This window comes from Protopterus annectens, chromosome 1.part0, assembly GCF_019279795.1.
Source record: "Protopterus annectens isolate FY-2018-M chromosome 1.part0, PAN1.0, whole genome shotgun sequence".
NCBI classification, from domain to species: domain Eukaryota; kingdom Metazoa; phylum Chordata; order Ceratodontiformes; family Protopteridae; genus Protopterus; species Protopterus annectens.
The window spans coordinates 1,966,616,123-1,966,642,025 of record NC_056725.1 but is presented as its reverse complement, the minus strand read 5'-3'; positions in this window follow the sequence as shown (position 1 = coordinate 1,966,642,025).

Sequence of the window (25,903 nt, the reverse complement as noted above, 5' to 3'; positions counted from 1 at the left end):
AGACCAAAATATGAGCTGAAAATCTGAACATTCTGCAGAAATCTGGACAGTTGAAAGGTATATTTGGGAGTTGGTTGAGGACATGTTGGAACAGGTCATGGACAGACAAATTCAACCAGTCAAAGCCTCTCTTCAGTGTATTCAAGGCACACCATACCAACTGGTGCCAACCACCACACTACCACAGCCCCCTATCCACTTACCATCTGTCAATGGAACCGTTTCAGGCTGTGTGGACTGAGGACTCATGCTGACACCTCTCCTCATCTCCCCTCCTTCCCTTATCCTCCCCTGCACCCCTTACCTACCCACACCCACACTACCCTCTTACATACAAAAAATTTAGAAAAATATGGGGGTCTCTTCCCTGCCAAAAATATTGCGTAATCAATGCTTAATTGAAAGCACTTTATGCTTTGAATGTAAGTATGTATGTTTTTCAAAAAGCCTTCATTTTCCTTATTCAGCACAAATAACCTGTGCTTAGCTTTTTTTGCATATATGCATAATGGTGTTCTTTTCAGATAACCACTTGTGAAGTCCCAGACTATAAATGCCACCCTTTGTTTTCTTTTCTTTTCTTTTCTTTCTTTTCATGTAACATCCACCCATCTTTCAGTACTGTTAACTTCTGTCAACTGATTCTGCAGCTGCTAATTCTGATTTCTACTGGTCATGTTACTGCTGATGGTCCTTTATGTGACAAGCTGCAGTGTGAATAGCATTTTATATGACACTATATAACTTCATTAAAAATCAGAGAGCATTGGGGCTAGGCTGCCAAGGTTTCATGAGCTGTACAAGCATAAGCTAGATCCTACTGTCCTGAAAGATACAACATATATTTGGTATGGCACAGTCTATGTGTGTGTGTGTGTGTGTGTGTGTGTGTGTGTGTGTGTGTGTGTTTCATGTATACCTTCAGTTCTTTACAGCACATTACTGCATCTTCACCCTGTTACTTGCTATTCCTGCTGCACGTGCATCTTCCTTAAAAAGATAAAATGCAGTTCTGTGCACAATATGATTCACACCAAACCTAGAACAGAGACCAAGATGATATGATTCATATAATCAGAATGAAGACCAAGACAATATGATTCATATACCCAGGATGAAGACCAAGACAATATGATTCATACCATAGCCAGAATGAAGACCAAAATGATATGATTCATATCATACCCAGAATGAAGCCAAGAGGCTGTTAAGTACTTTTTCTTTTCCCACAGTTGACCCCTCAACTTCATATGTTCACTGCTGAAGATGAATCACTTCCAGTGCAGATATAAGATGTTTTGTTTCTGCAGCACTAAGATATCGAGCCGGATTCACAAAACCTCCATGTAAGAGTTAATATGTCTTACACGGAGGCTGCAGTCTAACGGTATGACGTCAGCATGCCATGCATATTCATGAGGGCATGCTGAATCATACCCTAGGCTAACACGGTCTGTGTAGGAAAGTAAGGGGGGCGTGTCCGAATGCCAAGTTCTGCAAAGGGACACGCCCCCAGAAGAGTCAGAGTCCTGAAATTATACACCCAAGAGCGAGTCCGCGGAAATGTCAAAGAACACAACACCGCATGCCCTCACAGACTATAAACCCAACTGTAATGTAAAACGTAAAAATAGCAGTTTCATTTTTTTTTTTTATAATTTCCAAAATGTTTGCCCATAGTTGTGCTCATTTGCGCAGGTATGCCCTCCGCTGAGCCACAGTTAGCAGACATTGAAAATCATATAAGATCTAAATATGCAAAGTAAGCCAAGTAGCAATAACGTAGCGGTAGAGACGTTGGCCAAAGAGGGGGTAATCACGGTTCGAGCCCCCACAATATCATTTTCCATTTTTATTTAAATAAGCATGAAACAATCCCCTGACATATATATAAAACTATAATTTAATTAAAATGTAATGAAATGGGCCATGTATTTTTGAAGAAATCCAACATAATAAAATATAAAAAAAGGATCATAATTGCCCATAGCTTAGCAAGGCTTTAGCAAGCTGAATATGGGTGCCCGTATTTGAGCAGCACTTTAACAAGCTTAATATGAGTGCCCGCAGGTGAACAGTGGTTTAACAGGTTTAATATGAGTGCCCGGAGTTGAGCAGCACTTTAACATGCTTAAAATGAGTGCCCGTAGTTCAGCAGTTCTTCACCCAGCATAATATGAGTGCTCATAGCTAAATAATGCATTACCCAGCATAAGCCATTTGCGTGAAGCTGCGCAGCGCGCCAACCAGCTTACCATCGGGCAACATTGGGCAAGCTGTATCAAAGCCGCCTTTACACAGACACACCTCCTAGCCTGTCTAGACAGTAGTAAAATAAAAAAAGCAATGCCCAGGGTCGAACCTGGGATACTGTGCACCATAGTGAAAGTACTGAACCACTAAGCTATGACAGTTGTACTGAGAAATGCAGTATTAGCATATATATAGGAATGAATGGAAATAGAAGCATGACAAAGCAGGTTTTTTTAAGCTGATAACTATCCAAAATGGCCAATCACAGATAAGTGCAGGAAAATCGGCATATATAAGCCCCATAGGTGAGAATACACAGCATAACTGACTGTGGTACCCATTTGCAGTCAGGATGGCAGGTGCAGGAGAGGGAAGTTGCTTTAGAGCACAAAGGTGGGGTGTTGAGGAGTCAAAATATATGGTTTGGCTCCTAGTCCATGATCATGAAGCACAACTCATGCAGGGCCAGGTTTACTGGGGTGTGTACAAGGCAGAGGCGTGGAACCGGTTGGCACATGATCTCACCAGTGCCACAGGCATTCTGATGACTGGTGAACAGGTCCTTCACCACCATGCGGACCTGAAGCGACGGAAGGAGGACCAACTGAACCGTTGGATCCAGGAGGCCCGCCAAATGCCCAGTGCCCCACTACTGAGTAAGTATCCTTGTAATTAAGTATGTAAGAAATGCTATCCTAGCCTATAGTATGGAGACGTATGTTCCAATATTACTTCCTTTATATTACAGCTGCAGGTGTTCATTCCACGAATCAGCAAGCCTATGCTGATAGGCTGCTGATGTTGCGCCACCAGGCAGGTTAGTAATTATTTAGCTGGTATTGTTATCGAATATAAGTGAGACAGATTGTAAAAAAGTTCAGTGTTGTAACCCACTAATAAAGGCCAAATAAGCCTAGAAGAAAGATTCTGCTAGTATTGTAAGATTAGATAAGTGATGCAGCCTGGAAAATAGTGTAATGCAATTCAGTAATAAAGATTAAACAAGTCTCAAATAGAAGTTTCCACCTGTATTGTAATATCAGATAACTGCTGCAGCCAGAAAATGAGTGGTAATCAATCAACAAAGGATAGACAAGTGTGAAATACATCCTTGTAAATTCTGCCATATGAAATATGTGAGTCAGCTGGAAAGGGTTGTTGTAAACCAGTAATAACTGTTAATAAAGCCTAGAATTAAGTACCAGTCTGAAATGTAAATATAAAATAATTGAGAGAGTGTGAGAAAGACAGTTTGAAGCTACCAAGAAAGCTGTAATAAGTCTGGAATAAAGGTATACTGCAGTCACTACATTATGAAATGAATGAGACAGCCACAACCAAAGACTGTAATGTGTTAAATAAAATACAGAACATGGACTGTGTCTGTCCCACAAATTGTATATGTTGCTGTACCCTTGCATTATGGAAATAGTATGGTTGTATGAAATGCTGAACATCCACATTTGTCTAGACCCATATAAATCAGGATGCTGTACCTGAACTTAGCCAGATATGAACATATATGAATAAAAATGGAATGTATATTAATGTAGCAGTAACATCCCCATCACCAACATTCCTAAGGTTACATACAGGAAACTGTACTAATACATGTAGGGGATATATATCTGCATCTACTAGGAATGAACAGTATATGTATAGGTAGTTCAAGTTGTTAATGTAAAATTTCTCCACCTTACCCTATTTTCACAAATGATGTCATTCCACACCAAACCGGGTATGTGTATTCACAATTAATTCCCATGGACATTTGTCCTGTTGGTTCATACATATCTGCATGTACGTTGATGCATGTGCCCCATTCACATATCCAAACCTGATGGCCTGTTGCCACCAATCAACCCTGCATGCTGTTGGAATGTGCACTGTTGTTCTAAATATGCATGTGTTATGCTTGCTGCTCAATGTTCGGAATTCATGGCTGTTTGGATAATGGGAATACTGATGCATGCTGTTACAACTAATTTTGAATGGTGTTATCTGTTACTAACCCAAAATGCCATAAAATACTGCTAAACATAGGACAACAGGGAAGGTGGGTTCCAGCGGACCCACCTCTCCCACCTCATCTGGCGAGTGCTCCTGGCAGTAGTGCCCAGATCGGGATGTCCTCCTCCGGTGGCCCTGTGCCACTTTCAGGTGGAAGCGCTGCAGGGGATGGGGCTCATCCCCCCCTGCAAGCGTGGCTGGAGGAGAGCCTCCACTCACCTTCCATAGGGTCTGGTCTGTTGTGCGTAGTGAGATCAGGCGTTCTGTGACTGATCCCCTACGCCAGCTTGAGGCGAGGGTGGCGCAACTCACGGGTGTGCCTGCTCATCCTATCCAGCCCCCAGAAGAGCCCTGGCCTGGGCTGTGAAGGCACAGTGGTAACTGCCTATGGGTGGGGATTTCAGTTCCACTATTGCCATCTGTGGGCTCATGGGCTTGCGATATCCAAACATCTGTCCCTGTAATTTATGTTTACCCCCACATGTGTCATACTCTGCCCCTGTATGTGTCTTGTTTGTCTTGTCTGTTAACCTCCCCAACCTACCTCCCCAAATATACCTACTTCCTGTACCTCACATTCCACTCTCACCTGAAAAAAAAATAAAAAAGGGCACTCTGTTCCCATAAAAAAATTATGCCCCATACATAGCTGCCCAATTTGCACACATGTCCACTGGACATGTAAACTGATAATTCTAATTGGCAGTACAACATATTTTGCTGTCCTCACCCCTCTCTCAGGGGTGGAATGTTTCAAATTTCACACCAAATTTCACATATATGCACAGCTGTTGCTGATAAAGAAATGGGCAGCTATGGGCCTTCCCTACATCCTTCCTGCACATCCCAAGCTTGTTTTCTTACTGTCCTACCCTCTTTGTGCCCCCTTTTTCACCACTTTCCTATCTCCCCATTTTCTTTTCTTTAAAAGAAATTAGCACGGGTGTTAGAGGGAGTAAGCACTTTTAAGCAGTAGTCAGCGGGTGTGCGCTTGTGTGCGCTTAGCTAAGCGAGTGTGTGCTCAGCTAAGCAAGTGTGCGCTTAGCTAAGTGAGTGTGTGCATGTGTAAGCATCACGCAAACCAGAGCAAACCCGCTTACAACTGCTTAAAAGTGCCTTAGTCACTCTGTATGACAAGGCCTGTAGTCTGCTCATCAGCAAAATAAAATACCCCTGTCAGTCTCGAACCCCGGACCTTGGAAACACTAGTCTGCATGAATTACCACTGAGCCACAGCAGATATACAAGAAGTTGGTGCTGAAAGAAATATATCATGAAATACAAGGAGTGAATGTAAAGGGAATATAGGAAGGCCATTACACAAAGCTTGTTCCCTGAATCCTTATTGGCAATTCTTGTGGAATTGCATTACATTAGTGTGATAAGAGAAACAGCCATGCTAGGAGGTAATAATGTTACAGTAGCACCTTACAAACCCCACACAGTATCAGAGCAGGATAAACACCGCCATATTTGAATAGGTATGAGGTCAGACTTCCCAACTGTGACTGATTTACAGGGATGTCCCTGATTTGCAAAAAAATGTTACCTGTGCCCCACTGACTCCCTGTGAAATGTACTAACAGTAGGGAGAAAGGTGGGGTATCCCACGTAATGGCGACTGTCAATAAGTTAAAGTAGACACTACTTGCATGTCAGAAATGGTGTAGTAATACATATGCTCAAAATACCCCACAGTCACAACTGCAGAATATCTGAAATATATCACGGGTGTATCCCACTGATATATACCTTTCCCTGAGGCTGGTCAAATATATACCTGGGAGTATCTGAGGCCTGCAAGTGTCAGAAATACACAGGCATATCAGACTGTCTGCTGTTACACACTCTGCGAATAGCTGTAGAATTACTCCCACAAGCACGCCCTCATGTAGGAGTACAACACAGAAATATCAAAGGATGTAGCCATCTAACAAACTAATGACAGTATAGCAGTTTACAAGCACTGCATGTGCCTGATATTCATAATTGTTAGTACAAAGTACAAGGCCCTAGTACTGCTCAGCAGCAAAATAAAATACCCTTGTAAGTGTCAAACCCCAGACCTTGGGCTCACCAGACTGCATGCAGTGCCACCAAGCCACAGCAAACATATAAGAACTTACTGCTGAAAGAAATATATCATGCATTACAAGGAGTGAATGTAAATGGAAAATAGGAAAGCCATAGCAACACATTCCAGTAAAGACAAATATCAGGCCTTCAAGGAGTGAATGTAAAGGGAAAATAGTGAAGCCATAACAACACATTGCAAAAACTACTGTTGTATACCAGTTAATCCACAACTCCCACAGGAAAGTATATACTCCCATGTAAACAGTGTTAGCATTAGCAGGTGTGAGATAACATACACACTGACAAGAGTGAAATGGAAAAAGCAACAGTCAGGCTTCAGTACAACATGCATTTCAGTGGCTACAACACAGCCTTAGATATGAGAGACATACCACCCTTCTGACTGACACAACAGTGTCCACAGCAAACCAGCATGGTCCCCACCTTGCAAAACTGAAAGGCCCACGCCTACCTAACCTAACATTTTATAGCAGTGTCCTGAAATCACAGTGAGAACTGCAATTACCACACTGCAGGCTGCATGCAATTAGTAAATGCTGGCCACCATTTGGTGCAGAGGCCATCACATGCACATGTGTAGATACCTACAAAAGCAGCCTGTACTGCCAGTCCACACATGCAATAATATCATTGCAGCAACTGGAGGGAGATAGAGAGAGAGAGAGAGAGAGAGAGAGAGAGAGACAGAGAGACAGACCAAAATAAAAAAAAAAGAAAAAACAAGCCAGCCAGCCATCCAGGCAGCCATCCAGCCAGCCATCCAGGCATCCAGGCAGCCAGCCATCCAGCCACCCAGGCAGCCTGCCAGCCATCCAGGCAGCCAGCCAGCCAGACAGCCAGCCAGCCATCCAGGCAGCCATCCAGCCAGCCATCCAGGCAGCCAGCCATCCAGCCATCCAGGCAGCCATCCAGGCAGCCATCCAGCCAGCCATCCAGGCATCCAGGCATCCAGGCAGCCAGCCATCCAGCCACTCAGGCAGCCAGACAGCCATCCAGGCAGCCAGCCAGCCAGCCAGCCAGGCAGCCATCCAGCCAGCCAGCCATCCAGCCAGCCAGCCAGCCAGCCAGCAAGCTAGCAAGCCAGCAATCCAAAAAAAAAAGCTGTCAGAGACAAAGGTAATGTAAACTACATAATCTAATAATCTACATACTGTGAACCATCCATATGTGTTAGCAGTCTGTATCTATATGTATATGAAGATGTGCATAGGGCAAGGGACATACTGCAACGGTTAGTGAAGGCTGGACATACATATGTAGTTGAAGGTTGCTATGTGCACATATCAATGTAGGTTGTAGTGTGTGGCATTGAAAACAGCATGCAGTGCAGGTATGTGTCATGTGGTGGTGAACTTCTATGGGACTGAGCCAGTGAGGCCTGCTACAGCTATATGGCTTGAGGACAGCATAATGCATTATGCACAACAGTGTGCAATATCATTACAGAATGGTATGTCTCACAACTGTTACAGAAGTGATATTCCCACCATGAAAGGTGGGCAGTCCATGTACCTACATGTGCATGTATATGTACATCAATGGATGTTAAGAAGTGTGTGTATATATATGCATATATATATATATATATATATATATATATATATATATATATATATATATATCGATATACATATATATATCTATATATCTACATATCTATATCTATATATCTATATATATCTATATATATATATATATATATATATATATATATATATATATATATATATATATATGTACATAGACAGAGAGGTCTGTATAGATACATAGAGATATATGGATAGATAAGTAGACAATATGTAAATACATATAGATATAATAGACAAATACATATATAGATATAAATTTAGATACATACATGTATACAGATAGACATGAATATCTATAGATATGTATATATATATATATATATATATATATATATATATATATATATATATATATATATATATAGCGGTGTGTATATAGATATATATACATATATGTAGATATGTATATATATTTACATATATATATATATATATATATATATATATATATATATATATATATATATATATATATATATATATATATATATATATATATATATATATATATATATATATATAAAGAGAGAGTGAGAGAGGGGGACATGGGGGCAGATGTACTGCAACAGGTGCCTGGACAGAACACCAGTGTTGATACTGCAGTACCATACCCCATTCCAAAACATGTTACCAACTAACTACCACATAGGTGGTTGCCTGCCTACCACTGGAGGTGTCAGAAGGGAACATGGGACACAGGTGTACAATAGCCTCCCCTTTGATATCCACAGTGGCACACTAGTCTTGTAATCCCTGTACATTGTACGTGTCATCACAAAAGGTATGTCAGCTAGGGAAATGTAACTCAGTGTACCCCTGTACACCTCACAATGTCCTATGCAATATGTACCTCTCATGAGAACTACAGCAAATGGAAAGGCCACAGACATACCTAACAAAGACTGATAATGGCCACAAACACATTCCCTATGCAGACTGACTCACAAAACCACAGCTAGAGTGCCAGTGCTGGACATATAGATTTATGTCACACCCATATCAGTTGGCCAACCACCATGGCAACACCTCACAATCCATCCAGCCGACATGACCTAGGGCCCTAATCCCTGTCACCGCACTAAACAGCACATGCTGGAGGTACTGGTTTCTGTACACAAATATTCCATACCCTGGACTAAACCACCCAGCATTAACAAACAAGGCTCCTCATTAGTAGATGCCATACATACCCCTGATGAATGTCATGGAGATAGGTAATATGCCCTGTGAGTCACCTGTGCGTAACCATTTCACAGGAGCAAGTAAAATCACAGTACATGTGTATGAAAGGGCAGGGTAGCATATGGCTAGGCTGCCCTAGACCCAGGACCAATAGCATAGCACCTACCTATGACACAATGCACACACACATGTACTCAGTGCAATACCAGCTATGTGACACTGAATGAGTGTGACACTGACTGTGTGCAAGCTCTGTAAAGGTGTGATAGCTTAGCATGAGTTTGTGTCTGTCATGGTGGTTGGTGTCCTTGGTGTGAGGCCAGAGAAAGATGTGTCATTTATTGGGATGCATACATAGTAGATTGGCATATGTTGTGCCATAGTTCCCTGTGTACGACTGCGCTGTCCCATCATAGGCAGAAGCAATACATGAATGCTTAGTAAGTGGTACTGCTGTTGAATCCAGCTCACATATGAACTGTTGTACTACCTGATGTTGTAGGCCTAAACACTACAGTATGGTGTGTGTTCACATTCTGTGGTAACACTGTTTGGTGTGTTACCTGTAGTCTGCACAGATTACATACCTCATGCATAGGCATCTATAAGTAGGGGCACAGAGTACTATAAGGTACACAGTTAATGCTCATCTGTGTCATCATACATTTGTATGTTGTATGTATGTGTAATGTGTGTGTGTAATGATGCCTGTACCATGGCCGCAATCACATGTGTGTTACAGGGTATATACAGCAGCAGAGGATCAGGAGATCCACCAGAGCCTGGTGCATAATTACTCTGTGCTGTTTTCCAGGACCAGCCAGAACCAGCATGAGAGGGCTGCACTGTGGCAAGAACTTGTCCATCAGGTAAATGACATAGGCATGCATAACTGGACATATGAGCAGGTACACCATCACTGCAGTGATTTAATTAGACATGTCCAGCAGCGTGTGTCTGATATCCACAGACAACAGCTTGCCACAGGTGGTGGGGTACCTATCCACGCCCCCCTCACCAGTGTGGAGGAGCACCTCCTAAGTGTTGTGGCTCCAGGCCAACAACAAGAACATCCACAAACATGTGTCATCATGGAGGCCGGAGCCACCCAGCATATTGAAATGGAGTGTGCAGGTAACATCCCATATCTGTAGTTGACTGTTCTCTGTACTGGTAGTCTATGCGTGTGTGAGATGTGTGCTGTTTGTGTAGCTGTTAACCTGCCCAATCTTCTGCAAGATTGATATTCTGAGCATAATCTGCACACCTGTGAAAGCCTCCTGTTGTACTACTGTACTTTATCATACTCACAATATCAAAGGCACAGTTGTGGCCACTGGCAATCACTCTCATATGTTTGCAGGTCCCTCTGGAGTGACAGCAAGGCAGCCAATCCATGCTGGTGAGTGTGTAATAACAATGCTATTGCTAATGACATGCACATGTCATATGGAGGTGTAGTGTGTGCACATGTAACACACCTAGACATAATGCATGCTGTGCATGTTTGCTGTGAGACTATGCATATCCCATTATTCTCAGTAGCTGCCTCACTCACATGCAATACACAGAGCATGACACATGTGTGGCAACACAGTACTGGACATTGTATAGGCACACCAGATACACATGTACACAACACACACATGTTTGGCATACACACTACACCTTAGCCTGCTACACATGTCCAATTATGACATCTGCTGTATGGCCAGCCTTCAGCATCCCACTTATCTATGCAGCACACATAATATACCTGAGGGGTAGAGGCCTATCATGTCTTTGTGCAACAGTCTGGAACAAATAATACATTCATGTTAGGCAATGCTCACTATTCACCACCTTACACATCCATGTAACAAGTGGTTGTGTAATTGTGGATGTAGTCATGTTACTGCACTTCAGGTACAGCATGCTAGCTGCCTGTCTGGCACACATTATTATTGTTGACTGACCACAAGAAGCATGTTGATCATGACTCATGTTACTACACCACATCCAGTTCCACTGAACACAAAAGTACACATAGCTGTTATTGTGTAGAACCGTCATGTGTTGTGTGTGTGTGTGTGTGTGTGTGTGTGTGTGTGTGTGTGTGTGTGTGTGTGTGTGTGTGTGTGTGTGTGTGTGTGTGTGCAAATCTATGCACCCACAGCTTGTAACACTTGCACAACATTGTTATGTCCTTGTACACATTGTGTCCCAGGGTGGAGACAATCACTGAACAACTACACACAAGCATCAAGTACACGTATACTGTTATTAACAAGGGCTGTCTACACTTGCACTGCATGTTCCTGTGCAACACATAACCTGCATGCTGACACATGTGCAGTGATGTTTTTCCTTGTAAAATGGTCACCCACCCTAAAACAGTATTGTGTATGTGTTGGATTGCAGGTGTGTCTGTGTTTGTATCTGCTGTACTGAGGAGTGTGCCTGTGTGCTTGTGTGCCTATGTGCATGTGCACCTGTGTGCATGTGTGCATGTGTGCATGTGCTCCTGTGTGCATTTGTGCCTGTGTGCATGTGCGCCTGTGTGCATGTGCACCTGTGTGCACGTGTGCATGTGTGCATGTGTGCCTGTGTGCTAATATCATGTACACATTTGTAAACTGTGTTTCAAATCTTCCTCTCACAGGTTCTGATGTTGCTCTGGTGGAGTGCAGCAGGCAACCTGAAGCCACTGCTGGGGATAGTGCTAATGATGATACATGTGTAATGGCACAGGGAGGTGTGACAGGGTCTGTCGTTGGTCATCCAATTGACAGTACACAGCAGTCAACCCCATCAATGCGCACAGTCATCCTGCCGATACATCCATTGTCACCAATGCCCTTAGCTGAGGGACAGCATACAGTGGGCATTGACCAGGGTAGTGTGGTATCATTGGCACATGCATCCACTCACAGCAGCCATGGCCAGATTCCTGACATGGTACCACAGAGGCAGATGTCCAGGAGTTCTCGTGGGAGCATCCATGGTAATTCTGCCCCTGTCAGACGTGCCCACAGTGGTCTAGCAACCTCAGCTATGTTCTGGGCTGTAATGCAGGCACAGGCACATATGGAACGGTACACCAGACAGGGTCTGAGGGAGCTTAGAGCACATTTCACCGCTATGAATGACACTATGCGTGACATTGCGTCTGCCATCCGTAACATCAGCGAGGTCATTGATAGACGTTGGGGGGACACATTAGAGCTGTTCCACAACTACATGTCCAGGAGCCAAGACAGTGCAGGACGGTTGAGGCATCGACGTGGACGTCTGCCAGCAACATTATGAGCTGCCAGTCGTCGCGAACGACAACAAACCTGCAGCTGCTCCCATAGTGCCAGTACCAGCCCCAGCAATGCTGGGTCTGTGCTGTCATTACACCGTCCTAGAAGACCACGTGCACGTGGCTCTGGACAGTCCCAGCAGGGACGTGTCCAGTCAACAACCCACTGCTTAGGATGACAATACCCAGTCTGGCTTAATACCTGATACTGTCTGTAGCACCCCTGCCAGGCACAGGTACAGTGTCCATGGCCAGAGACAGTGACCTGTATGACCTGGCAGGTACAGTCTGTGGCTGTCCACAAACACCCGTATATGGCAGCCACATGGTGGAACTGTGTGCATGCATACACACACACATAATGCTAACACCTAGGGCTAAGACATACACACACACATCGCAGCAACATTGCCTCATCTTGTACTGTTGTCCCTCACTAACACACACACACACATACATGTTGATTGGATGCGTCAATGGCAGAGTCTGGCAAACCAAGTACACACCCTGTGCATATGATGAAACTGTGCCACCTCCTGCCATCTGTAACATTGATGCTGGAACAGGATAGCATGGTACTGATGCATAGGGTGACTACATAGCACTGTAGTAATATTATCATGTTGTTAACAGTACAGTGTAATGATATTGTTGTGGGTAGATTTGAGCATGCATGATGCATTAACTATGTTTGTCATTGCAGTTTTGTATACACCAGTGTTAATTCCCAAAGTGTACTGTCTGCACATGTGCCACATGGCTGTTGTGTGCACCTGTGGCTGCATGTGTTGGGGTGTGGACAGTACATGTGAGATGTTTGCATCAATGATTTGCAGGTGTACATTTGTGATCATGTTCAGCATGGAACATGACATGGTTTGACAGTATGCTGTGGGTGATACAGTTTCCACATGTCAATGGTCTGCATTCTGGTAGTATACACAGCTTACATAGCCTGACATTCAGTGGTCATTACATGGTGTCTCCTCAACTGATACACATATGTAGGAACCTGGTGTGAGTGATATCCCTGCAGTACTACACTATACCAGTAGCCATTGTTACTGAGCCCCACACATCCTTGGGAACAATACCCTTTGGCATATAGCAGTCTCATGTACATGCCAACACACTATGGATATGTCCATCCATGTCTGCAAATACATACAGTGGCCTACAATGCATTCTACACATGACACATCTAACCACCTCAAGGGTATCATACGGACAGATACCTATTGTCCAAGCCATGGTATATTGCTGTAACACTACTGTGGCATTGTCATCAGCATGTAGTTAACATAGTATTCCAACAGTACCATGTAGGTGGTAGCACCCATCATGTAGAATGGGTAATGGTGTGTACATGTGGACATGTGTTATCTTGTCTATCATGTGATATTCACATTTCCATAGGTATTCTGCAGTCCCTCTGTGTATCACCTAAGCAAGAAGGTGTATGTATGCATATTGGCAACAGTTGCCATACACCTACACTGAATGGCCATCACTCACAGACTTTGCTGTGTTTTAACATGTCTGACATATACTGCAGACATAAAACATCACTCACATTAATCTATCAAAGCTTTCATGGGTGTATGTCACATAGTTCACTTAGGACACAGATCACTGCAGTAGCTTGCATTGTCACCAACATACATGTATGGCCTAAGGTCTGGTAAGCTGTGGCACATGGCGGCAAAGGTAACAACTGTATTCATATGGGGCAGGCTTCACACATAGGAACTATTATAGGTCACAGGTACATATCTGTATGTGGCAAACACATACCTGATGTGTGCATAGCAATTACTGTTATAATAATATGTCATACAATAATGAAAGCAAAACACGCAACACATTCACAAACTGTGTGATAAATGCACACATGGCATTTGTAGGATTCAAACCCCTACCTAACTAGGTTATGGCACTTGAGAGAGATGCATTAGCACAGCACGCTATTCGAATTACTGGATGATTTCCCTTCTCCTGCTGTATTTATAGGGTGCTGAAATCATCAGTCTTTCCAAAGAAGAATGCACATCTTTTAGTGTGTTATCCCAGTCTTCAAAATGGTCAGTCCTTTCACAAAGAATCGCAGACATACACACACCCCTGCACCCTCCAACACACACAGTGTTTTCACGATTCAAACCCCTACCTAACTATGTTATGATACTTGAGACAGACGCATAAGCACAGCGCACTATTTGCATTACTGGATGATTTTCCTTCTCCTGCTGTATTTATAGGGTGCTGACATCATCAGTCTTTCCAAAGAAGAATGTACATCTTTAACTATCCCTCAGTATGGGGGATAACAATATCTGTGCATTCACAGAAACCTAGTTCAGGGTCACATATGCACACTGGCACTGCCAGGTTATGTTCTATACCATGTTTCATGACCACAGGACTTGTGACACAGAACACAAGTAGGGAGTGTATCCATATACATCACAGATACACACACCTCTGGCTTGGTCCCACTGCACTAAGCATGACAGGTCATACATATACACCTACCATTGTGCAAAACTGCCTTTTGGTTTGGTGTGTAGTTCAGACCACCCACCCATACCTAGTCACCACACTTGGCTTTCCTGGGAACAGTGTTGGATATGAAGGTCTTCACACACACCATTATAGTGGTTGACTTCAGGTACACAAATATTGACTGGGGATACTACTCAAGCCCTCAACATCACCCTACAGCCACTACAATTTGTGAATCCATGTGCTATGGCACAACCAGGAATACATATTGGACCTGATCATCACCAACATGGGGACTCTATGTTCCACACCAGAGATAGAACTGTCATTGTTAAGATCAGACTATGATCAACTTTCCCCGGACATCCATATCCCGTCCCCACACCCAGCCAAGGAAATCACTGTAAAGAATTTCTCAAAAGCAGACTTTGCACTTGTGAAGACTGGGGGTGGAATACTTCAGAGGCCCAGTGCTGGAGGCTAATACAGATCAATCTGCAGAATTCTTTACGAACGCATTGTATGAGCAGCTGCAGATATGCATTGATCATGCTATCCCACATAAAACCATGACTCCTCCAAAACAGGAGACCTGTCTGGTTGACCCCAGTCATATATAAGCTGTACAACAGAAGGCGGAAGCTACTACATAACAGAGCAATATCCCACAGACCCAGATAGATCATAACCTTTCCTTTGTTAATCACATTGACAGAGAGTCATTGCTAAGAACTTTGTATAGCCCTCCTTCTGACATGGGTGTTTGCATGTAGATCATGTGAGGTCATTGTGGCCATCTACTACTCACTCATCAGGACCATGTTTGACTACAATGCCCCTTTTGGGGTGTACCTTACCCAACACCTGTGGCAACTACAGTGAACACAACAGTACCTTCCCAAGAGAATCATGGCTACACACAGATGTCCTATGCAGCTCAGCTAAAGGATCTCCAGCTCTACTCAGTTGCTTAACGCCTACTCAGAGGTAATCTATGCCTGACGTACACAGCCATTTCAAACCCAGAAATAATGGACATGCTCCACCTCATAACATCCAAGACCCTTACAGCTACACACTCCAGGGATGTAAACCTAATCACAAACATAAATAGGACATGCTGCAGGGACAGATTCATTACTCACAGGCTCCCCTCACTCTGGAATTGAATCCCAATTAAAGTTAGACATAGCCCCTCACCAACCCTCTTCCAGCAAAATACAGCCGCATGGATGGGAAATTGCAAATTCACCCCTGGGATCTCCACTGTGTCCCTGCTTGACAGAGGCACAGCAAAGTAGCCTTAAAGGGTGCCTTCTGTGACCGACTTTACAGAGGCACAGTAGGCTACTCTACTGGGGAGGCAGATGCCAAATACACTCTGCCTAGGCTTATGAATTTCCCAGGGCAGACAGCCTAGTATTCACCTCTGCACCTATGTTTATGTTTGGGATGCACAATATTTGTTGCTGCTACTGTTTGCAGGTCTTTATTGCCATAGCTTTCACAGTTTCTGTGAACAACGTGTGTATCTGCGTAACATGTTTGATCATGACAGGGTTCTGGTATATTAATATATGTGTCTGTTGTCATTTAACTGTGTGCACAGGGTGGATTGCTGGATCGTGGGAGGTTCCTGGCTTAACACATACAACTGCCAGATATGTGTGACTGACTGCTATACTCAGACATGGCCTAAGTGTGTGAGCATGCCCAGTTCAGGCTTTCCATGGTTTGTTGCCTGACATGTGTCTCATTTATCCAAGTGTGTGAGCATGCCCAGTGTGACCTTTCCATATGTTGTGATCTGAAGTCCACTACATTTGTGGTTGTGTGTGAACATGACCAATATTGACATTAATACTGTGTGTTGGAAGTCATGTTTTGTTCTTACTGCCAGACTCCTTTGTGTCATAACTCAACAGGGATTATGCTGTGCTTGCAGGGTTTCCATGGGATAGTTTGCAAAGACTTGGCAACATTCTCTCATACTGGCTGAACACTGCAATACTGTCATGGTGTAGTGGTTCAGTACTTTCACTATGGTGCACAGTATCATGGGTTTTCATCCCATCACTGCTGTAAATGCTCATACTGAGCAGACCAGACTAGTTAAGGGCCAGTTGGGCAACTATGAGCATGTTGCATTTTGTTCAGCTATGGCCTACTTAAACCAGGCTTGTCCGACATTGCTGTGTATTCACCAACTTGGGTGGACATTGGCAAACATTACTCCACAGTGACCACAGTTGTACTACTTGGTGTGTGTGATTCTGTTCATAGGTTCATACTAGGCTATCTGCCCTAGGGCATTTATAATCCTAGCCAGAGTGTGTTTGGCTTTCAACACACATTGTAAGTAGAGTTTGCCATTACATTTTTCATGGTTAGTATACTGTGCCTCTGGCTAACAGTGACATAGAAGTGATACCCAGGGTAAACCTACAATCTCCCATCCACTCATCAGGATTCCTCTTGAAGAGAGTCAATGAGGGACTTTGGCTAACCTGGAGTGGGAGTTTACTCAAGAGTGGGGTGAGCCTCTGGGTTATGGATCTGTCACTCCAGCATGTCCTATTTATTTCAGTCCCGAGGTTCAGGTCTCTTGAGTGCATAGCCAAGGTGCAGCATGTCCATTGATTCCAGGTTGGACATGGCTTTATATATCTGGCACAGATCGCCTCTGGGCAGGCAGTATGCCACTGAGTGGAGCTGCAGTTTCTTTAACCGGGCAGTGACTGGCATGTGTATGAGCCATTTGATCCTCCTGGTGAGGTACTTTTGTGGTCTTTCCAGCTGCTGCAGGTGTCTGAAAAGGTACATCCCACAAGGGGCATTGTACTCAATTATGGGCCTGATGAGGGATGAGTTAAGAGGCACAATGACCTCCACTGATGTAGATGTGATTACCTTCATGATTCAGTGGGCTATATGAAATGTTTCTCTGAACACTTTGGCCACATGGTTGTCGAATGTGAGATTGCTATTGACTTGGGTCCCCAGGTCCCTTATCACTTCTTCCATACTTAATGGGTTACCACATATGTAGTAATTTGTGGGCACTTAGTTTTTGACAAAGGGGAGGACTATACACTATTTTGTGTTTAGCTTGAGGACATGGCTCTGGCACCAGTTGTCTGTTTCTATGAGGCCCTTTTGTAGGATGCTTGTGTCAGCTGGAGGGTCGATTATGGCACCCAGTTTGCAGTCATCTACAAACTTGTTCACCAACAGTCCTTCTGTGTTGGCCTGTACCTCTGAGAAATATATACCAAACAAGGGAGGTCCCAGGACTGAGCCTTGTGGGATGCCACTTGTAGCTGGTTTGTGGTCTGACATGGTTCCAGCATTCCAGACCATGCGGGTTCTGTCCTTGAGCCAGTTTGCAACCCATCTAGTGACATAGGGGTTTCTATTGAAGTTGGTGATCTTATCTATGATGACCAAGTGGGGTATGGTATGGAAGGCTTTTGCAAGGTCCAGGTAGGCTGTGTGGACCACCATCCCCTCGTCAATGGCCTTGGTGACTGTTTAAAATGACTCAACCAGATTTAAGAGGCAGGATCTGCCCTTAACAAAGGCAACATGGGTAGGATCCAGTGTCTGTCCCCCCCCAATATGTTTATTTCTGAGGTCCATGATGATCCTTACCATAGCTTTGCAGACCAACCTAGTCAGGCTTCTGGGGTGATTGTTTGCAGTATCTGTTTAGGCACCACCTTTGTGGAGAGGGTCCACTGTTGCTGTACACTGCTGTTTGTGTACATATCGTGTGATAAGGCTGACATTGAACATTGGTTTTATGTGTGTGTTCAATTCTTCTTGAGGTTCATGTTGGACACAGCCCAGGACACCGTCTGGATCCATTGATGCTGTGTGTTTTGCTTTGGAGAGGCTGGCTGTTACCTGAACATCTGTGATGTCAGGGGGCCAGCACTCTGCTGGGATAGATATTTACCCTTTTGGTGGGGAGGGTGGGGGAGAAGTTTGCACTGAACCTGTCAGCTTGGATGTTGTCAATGTCTGTGGGTTTGTTGTATTGTTTGTCATTTTGGACTAATTCTGAACATATCTGGGGATTCCCACACAGGTTCCTACAATAAGTAAAGAATGCCTTGTGATTATCCTTGGTGTCCTGTACGATTTTTATCTCACAGATGGCCTTAGACAATTTTATGTGTGGACGTTGTTTTTCAATAATACTGGTCAGAGATGGCTTCCCTTTTTGTGATTTGGATCTATCATATAGTAGCTTCCTCCTTGTATTGTATGGTTTGTTTATGGCTGGGGTCCACCAAACAGGATGCCTGCCTTTGGAGGATTGGGTCTTGAATATTTTTTTGGATTGCATGATCCGTGCATTCCTGACGGTGTTCATAGAATGTGTTTATAAAGGGTTATGAGGTCTGGGCCATATTTTCCACAGACACAGGGGCTGGGAAGGATTCCACCTCAGTTTTGAGGTGTGTGACATATGCTTTAGTGAACATTTTTCACTGTGGTTTTCTGGCCATGGGCTGGGGTGGGGATGTGAATATCCAGTGAGATTACTATCTGGTGTGATCATACCAGTGAGGGATACACTTCTGGTCTTGGGCATAAAGTCTGCATGTTGGTGATGATCAGGTCCAGTATGTTTTACCCTCTTATGGGAGTGGTAGCAAGTTGTTCCATAGCATTTTGGTTTATAAATTCTGGGAACCTTTGGCCTAGGGTGTTGGAGCTAGGGTAATCCTCCCAGTGTATGTTTGGGTAGTTGAAGCCACCCAATATAATGGTGTTTGGGGAGATCTTCATATTTTCATGTGTTCTCCAGTCGGCCAAGTGTGGTTTCTGGGTTTAGGAGGGTGGTCTGTAGCAGGCTATGAACTGGAAGGCAGTTTTACCCACTGCTGGTTACACATGGGTAGTCACTGATGCTTCATGCTTTGCCACCAACCTGGGGGTGTGGTTATCTTTGACAAATATTGATACTCACCCTCCTTTTGTAGTTTGTTCCATGTTTTGCAGTTGTGAAGCATGGTATGAGGTGTACCTGTGAATGCTAGAGTGTTCTTGAAAGCCTTGAACCAGGTTTCTGTTACTGCACAGATATCAACATTCTCCATGCTGAGGAGTGTTTGGAGTGTTTGCATCTTGCAGTTTAGACTTCTGGCATTGAGTAGCATTACTTATACTTTCTTATCCCTTGTGATACCTATGGAGGTGGGTTTGTGTTTTGAGCCTTACCTAGAAAAGGCACTATGGGGGTGACATGAGCCTTTGGCAATATCCAATAGGCCACAGGTGATAGGTGAAATCCATCCCTAGCAAAGCATCATATCTTGTCGAGCATCTCATCCCAGGCTGACAGGCATTGAATCCCCTTTCACTGACACCAATACTTAAGCCAATTGTTGTAATTGATCATCTTGTCTTCATATTGTGGCCTCATGTTTGGTGAGGGTAGGATGCTACTGAAGATCATCAAGTTTGCATATACAACATGGTGGTAAATGTTGTTTAGCACTACCTTACATTGCTTAACACATAGCAATCATGCCTCAGGTGATGCTGCAGGCTGCCTATGTCGGATGCGCATACTGCACTCCCTATACATGTTTGACAACAGGTAGTGTCAAGTTAGGCATCCCTTTTACTATATGTGCGAGTCAGAGAGAGGTATCATTTCCAGGGTTCCTACTGAGCCAGTGTATGTGCTATGCGTTGCCTCTTTGCCAAGGCCAAGGCATACTGGGCACACCTCCGTCTGCCTACTGGGGCAGGCTCAGGTTGTTCCTCCTCCGAGTCACGCTCTGCCTGGGATGGCCTTGGCACTGGTGGGGGGATGTTTGGCCCAGGTCTATGCTGGTCCTGTTGCAGCTGTTTTCGCAGGATCATATTATGTAGCATAGCACATACCATGACAATTTGGGTACATGTAGTTGGTGAGTATTGCAAGGCTCCACCAGATGTGTCCAGGCACCGGAACCGTGACTTGAGCAACCCAAACACACGCTCGATTACATTTCGTGTTGGTGTGTGTGCCTCATTATAAAGTTCTTGTTCAGGTGTGTGTGCATTTCTGGTGGGTGTCATCAGCCACAGCTCCAGTGCATAGCCAGCATCCCCCACTAAGTGACCATGTGGGATGTCCCCATTGGCAAATGTCTGGTAGAGCTGCATCAGATGCCAGATATGGGAATCATGGTAGCTTCCAGGGCAGCCAGCACACACATTCATTATTATGCCCTGGGCATCACACACGACTTGGCAGTTGATGGAGGGGAAGCCCTTGTGGTTAATGTAGGCCCTACCCCGCTCACCGGCTGGTGCTTTGATGCATACATGCGTGCAGTCTATTGCACCCACTACCTCAGGGTATTCTGTTATTTGCTGGAAGAGACACATATTGCTGGCCAATACCTCATGGGAATTGGGGAAATATACATGATCACTGACATGTGCTGACATGGCATCCAGGAACTGGTGCAGTACCCTGGATGCTGATGCCTGTGATATCCTCATCATATCACCAGTTGGTCTCTGAAAGGTACCTGTTGCTAGTATTCTTAGGCCAACACATACCTTGGTTTCCACTGGGATGGGTTCCCCTCTGTTGGTTCTGTGTGTGAGGCGTGGCCTGCACAGCTCCACAATTTGCTGCAGGAGGTCTCTGTCCACTCTATAGTGCTCCACTATCTCCAGTTCATGTAACCCCTGGTGGGTGACCCTGTGCCTGTACACTCTTCTCTGTCTCCTCACTGTGGGTTGTCCAGCAGCATTTGCATTGTCACCACCCTCAGCATGTCACATATGTCGTCTTATAACAGCAATGGCAGCCCCTAGCAGTTTTTATCTGAGTGAAGCTTTTTCAGTTTTCACTTCTAGTAGCATACTCCAGTGTTTCAGTGTCTCTTGTGAGAAACAAACTGCACTGTTGTTTGCAGAATTTTAAGTGCTGGGCTGGGCTAGGCTAGTGCTCTGCCAGTGTTATTGCCTGATTTGGATTGTTTTCACCTGCTAGCTCTACTAGTATCACCTGGTAGCTTCCTGCTATTTGTTGTGCTTCCTTTTTCCTTTCTGTTTCCTCAGGGGGAGTGACGCGCATACAAGCGCAAACACGCTGACAGCAGCTCACGCACACACATACATGCTTAAACGGACAAAAACTTGATTACTCAGGCTAAAATGCACGCACACCAGCGCAAACACACTTACAGGTCTTCCAACAGCCTTATACATGCTTACTCCGGCTTAAATGCGCGCGCTCACGCTTCCACGCGCGCACTCTGTCTTACTCAAGTTTACAGGCGTGCACACGCATGCATACCCGCTCTGCAAGAAACTTTGGTATTATCCACAGTATACACCTTCCATTTATTGGCTTTCCCTGGCTTACCTGTTGACACACCTCTTTCTATGATGTCTAACTGACACCTAACAGATGCCACTGTCCTCCAATGAGTTGCACTACTTTCATACATACCCCCCTTGTGATGTCACCTATCTCCTACTCTGTTCCTCCACATATCCTACTCCTACACTCCACTGACTGTGCTCATTTGCTATGTAAAAGTGCGATTCACTATCCTAACACTCATTTACATAGGATTGCCTACTAATGATTGGTTACATGTCTTAGACTGGGCTTCTGCCTTTAGCAACCTCTACTCAGTGGCCATGTTGTCTCCAGCCTGCTATTCCCTTACATTGAAATTTGACAATTTTCATAAATTTCATGTTTGTGGCTTTTATTGCCTTATTTTATGATTTTTATAGCACACCCTGTTTGCGCAGCACTGCGCTACGCTTAAACATCGGAAATCGCCGGAAAAAAAATTATTTTTATTTTAATTTTGTATCAGAGACACTTTCCAATGGCCATATGCAACCTTTATTTGGTGCTGACAAGGCTCCATTGTGCTATTTGCAGAACGGTACTCAGTTGTCAACTGAGTGCATTTCTGCAGCTAACACGTCTCCTACTCGGACAGGTTTCTGCTTCCTGGATCGCAAATTTACCTCATTTGCATGCCTTTCGGCTGCAAGTGAGGTAATTTGCATATCACAGCCCTCTTCGTGTAGGAGACGTGTTAGGAGCTCTCTTAAATTCCCCTACAGGCTGATCGTGGATCGCTCGTCGGACATGATGGCTGCAATGAGTCTTACTCTACTTGTAGACTCTGCGCAAGCCATCGTGAATCTGGCCCATTATCTTCTGATGTAGCCTCTGAGAGAAACCATGGATTTCTTTTCTTTGTATGTACAATGATTCATAACATTCAGTGTTAACTATTTATAGATAATATAGTGTCACTCTTCAATAACCCACTATTCTATTTTCCTCTACTTCAAATCGCATATACAGTAGTCTATGAAACAATGTTATATTATTAACGTTATATTATTTCTTAACTAATGTCTAAAATATTGACTAGTATTTTGCAGAGAACGTAAATACAAATTTAGATTATACTGTAATAAAATGCAAATACTTCATACATGATGGACTCCATTGCTGTGTAATCTACAGTTACTTTACACAGCAAAGCATAAAGAAATGCATATTTCTTGCAAGGGTGTCTGTTTTAAATGCAAGGGCCATAATTCCATTTCTCACAATTTTGCATAATTATATGAGACTGTACTAACTGTACTAGTTAAATAGAGGTTTCAATATTTTAAGAGAGTTCAACATATCTGAAACAGCAACCTCAGCATTAGTACATACAGTAAATAGTAGTTTGAAACTGTGAATCCCCTCCCTGAAAAATTCTTTAAATCATTTCACAGCAAACTCAGAATTCACTCTTGCCGAGCTGCAGTTACACTTTACTATTAAACAGTGTCAGGTCTCACAATACCTGGTTTCACATTCATAATACACAGCCTCTTCACATACTGTTTTACTTATTAACTGAAAACAAAACATAAAAGTAAGAAAATAATTCATTTATATTACTTAGTTTGACATAAACACATTGTCTTGTGCTTATATGCTGTACAATAATTAATTAAGCAATAACTGACGAGTGGGTGTGGGCATATTGATGATTTACCTATGGATGGCGTGGTTTGATCATGAGGATAAAGCCTAAGTCATTAAAGCAAAGCCAAGCATGGGAAAAAAAACTTCAATATACCCACATCCATAAGCCAGTTATTGCTATTATTAAATGACATTGGTGGAATTTAATAAAGACTACACAGACTTTTTTCCCATGTAGGCATAGTGGCACGGTGCTTAAACAGAAGTAAGTAGATGTGTGATCCAGTAAACAGTGCTGAGGAGCGTGCATGAACATGCTAACACAAAAGTGACCATTGCATGCAAATCACATCATAAGCAAGTGAAGTGCATGTAAATTAGGGTGGTAGAGTGATCCAGCAAGCAGAAAGGCAGTCCTGAAGACCCCGTATCGGTGTCCATAATGTACATGGAAAAATTCCATGTACAGGATGTAAAACTGACACCAGGGGCTGTAAAAGTACAGTTAGAGTGGCAGAAATAGCATAGTAGACACAGATATGTGCATAATTATCCACCATTTGTCCAAAACCATATGGCAAATAATTTAAATGAAATTATATTTTTTTTCTACTCAGGGCATGTTTGCATGGCATGCAGCAGTGCGCAAACATGCTTTCATGAAAAAAAATAAAAAAAAGAGTTGAAACCAAGATTTATTATTATGTGCCAGCAATGTATTATAGGACCCTGCTTGAATATGTACAATGTTACACAGCTGAAGTCGCTAATGAGGCAGGCCCTGGAACCATGTAGTTTCCAGGTATTTTGCAGGGATCTGTATGCAAATGACCTGGAGTTACTGAACAGCACAAATGGGTATCTGTGTCTGCAGATCCCATCCATGTAGGCACAGAATCATGCTGGTGTCCTCAGAAGAGGTAGATGACATCAAAAGGGGGTGTGTCCACTTTTTTGAGCTCATTGGAGCTCAGCCGCACCTGTTTGTGTGGCACAAGCACTCTGCTCAGCAGGGGTGTGTGTCCAGTGACTGCTGAGTTTTGTTTAACTTCAAGGCATGTGTTTCAGTGAGTTTCAGCATGTTTGCATGGCACAGGGTTGTGCTGAGGATGCCCTGCCATGGAGGTGTGGCTAGTGACTCCTGAGAATTGTTTATCTTTGCAGTGTGCATTTACATGCCAAGACACAGTGCTGAGCAGGGAAGTTTGTATGCAAAAAAAAAAAAAGGCTGGGAAAGCCAATGATATATTAATTACTGATGACCCCTGTTGCACTTAAACTAGGCCATTAAAACCCTTAACGGTGTACTTGGCAGGTGGAATTCATCATAGATAGCCAATCACACAGGCTGTACTTAGGGAAGAGCACTATAAAGAATGCATACACCCTACAATCTGATTTTTCCCCATACTCTGCACCAGCGGAGTACAGACTTGGGAATTTTAACTGAGAGAATGCTAGGGGCTGCTGCAGGTCTGGTACATCTGTATATGCTGGATGCTGCTGACAGTAGTCCCAGACTGATAAGGAGAAGATTGTTTAGGACCAAGGTAACCTACAAGGAGCTACACGAGTTGGAGATTGTAGAGCACTACAGGGTGGACAGGGACATACTACAAGAACTCACTAAGCTGTGCTGCCATCAACTCAGACCCAGAGCCAACAGAAGGGAACTCATTCCAGTGGAAACAAAGGTATGTGTCGTCCTTAGGATACTAGCAACAGGTACTTTCCAAAGACAAACTGGGGACATGATGGGGATCTAACAGACATCTGATTCCAGGGTAGTCCACCAGTTCTTGGATGCCATGCTACCACAGGCAAGTGAGCACATATATTTACCCAACACTCCTGAGGAGACAGCCAGCAGTATGCGACTCTTCTATCATGTAGCACACTACCTTGAGGTACTGGGTGCCATAGATTACACTCATGTACACATCAAGGCACCACCCAGTAAGCAGGGTAGAATCTATGTTAACAACAAGGGGTACCACTCCATCAACTGCCAGGCCA